Source organism: Bos mutus, chromosome 11 (genome assembly GCF_027580195.1).
Source record: "Bos mutus isolate GX-2022 chromosome 11, NWIPB_WYAK_1.1, whole genome shotgun sequence".
Lineage (NCBI taxonomy): Eukaryota > Metazoa > Chordata > Mammalia > Artiodactyla > Bovidae > Bos > Bos mutus.
In genome coordinates, this window is record NC_091627.1 from 86,537,922 (window position 1) to 86,539,656 (window position 1,735).

At 34.4% G+C, this 1,735-nt stretch overlaps 1 non-coding gene across 1 annotated transcript; it reads left to right on the forward strand.

The window, feature by feature from the left end:
• The first annotated feature begins 1,300 nt into the window (after window positions 1-1,300).
• TRNAW-CCA (transfer RNA tryptophan (anticodon CCA)) lies at window positions 1,301-1,373 on the forward strand. The gene has a single exon. It is a non-coding gene; the product is annotated as a tRNA-Trp (tRNA).
• Window positions 1,374-1,735: the final 362 nt, after the last annotated feature.

The following is a 1,735-nucleotide window of genomic DNA, read 5'->3' on the forward strand; positions in this document are numbered from 1 at the left end:
ACTGGAAGACCAAGATTTCTAAACTGGGTCAGATTGCTGGATAATTTCCTCCCGCACATGCAGGCTTCCAAACAGACAAACCTGACATTGTAGCCAAGGAAAGAAAAAAATCAAGATCATGTGGGTGAGGAGGGGGACAAAACATAAAAGACGGTATAATCATCACAAGGAAGGCTATAGGCTCCAAAGAAACACAGTCCTAGAATTTGTGGACCAACCGAGAGAGTGATATTCTGTAAAACGAAAGCTAGTTGAATCCACTTAATAAGTGACAGCTGTCATCTGCAAAAGAACTTCATCCAAATCTGTTTGCAAATGTGTTTCTCAGAAAATCTAAAGAGATTCCGAAACCTGATTAAGAGGCCAAAATGTCTCAAACATAATCAAGATCACCTGCTGATATCACTAATGGAAAGGAAGAGGCAATCAAATTGAATTTATTGTCATCTGACTGAGGAAATTATGAATTAACAGAAGGGTGGTAAGCCACCTGGCATCAAGAGAAAACAGAGCCAAAAAACAAGAATTTGGCTGGGTTTATCCAACATGGCCCAAAATACAGTGATGGCACTGATGGCAATTTTTGTTAATATTTTGATGACCCTCCTCTAGTCTTTTTGTAAAGCATATTGCAAGGAATTACACACTTTTATCTTTTTATGCCTAGCATAATAACATTTTGTCATACTATTATACTGCTCATAAACACAATCTTAATGGCATCACAATATCCTTTAATATGGAGATAATTTACTTAACTTATAACTTACTTTCCTCATTTCTTGGTTTAAATTTTTTTCATGATTTTCAATATTCTGTAAAAATGAAAAATCTTTGTTCAGCTTTGAATTATTTTCTCAAGACAGGTTCTGGAAATAGAATGACAGGGCCAAAAAATTATTAACATTTTAAAGCTTTTGACACATATTCCTAAATTGCTTTCCTCTGCTTTGTCATCAATATCAGTCTTCAAAACAATTAAATATTTGATAATTTAGAAGGTAAAATTACATCTCATTTTAATTCACATTTCTTAATGAAGCTGAATATTTTTCCATATGTTTATTTGCCATTTGATTTTCCTCTTTTGTGAATTGTGCGTTCATGCCTTCTGTCCATTAATTCTAGCAATTTTTCTCATGATTTTGAATGAGCTCTATTTGGTTAAAAAAAAAATTAAGCTTTTCTTTGTCATATACATTGCCAATTATTTTTGACGAGTTTTTCCTTTTAATACTATTTCCTACTGTTTTACAGTTCTAAATAATCAAGTTATTTTTCTTTGCCTCTAGTATCTGCTTCCCTGGTGGCTCAGAGGTTAAAGCATCTGCCTCCAATGCGGGAGACCCAGGTTCGATCCCTGGGTCAGGAAGATCCCCTGGAGAAGGAAATGGTAACTCACTCCAGTATTCTTGCCTGGAGAATCCCATGGACGGAGAAGCCTGGTAGGCTACAATAAATGGGGTGGCAAAGAGTTGGACACGACTGAGCCACTTCACTTTCTTTCTAGTATCTCGTCTATAACTGTGTAATTTAAAGGTCTTCTTGATGCTTAGATTTAAAATATTCTATTTGAATCTAGATTTTGTTATTCTTTTATTAATAATGGTTCGGACACGACTGAGCGACTTCACTTTCACTTTCTAGTATCTCTTCTATAACTTTGAAATTTAAAAGCCTTCTTGATGCTTAGATTTAAAATATTCTATTTGAATCTAGATTTTGTTATTCTTTT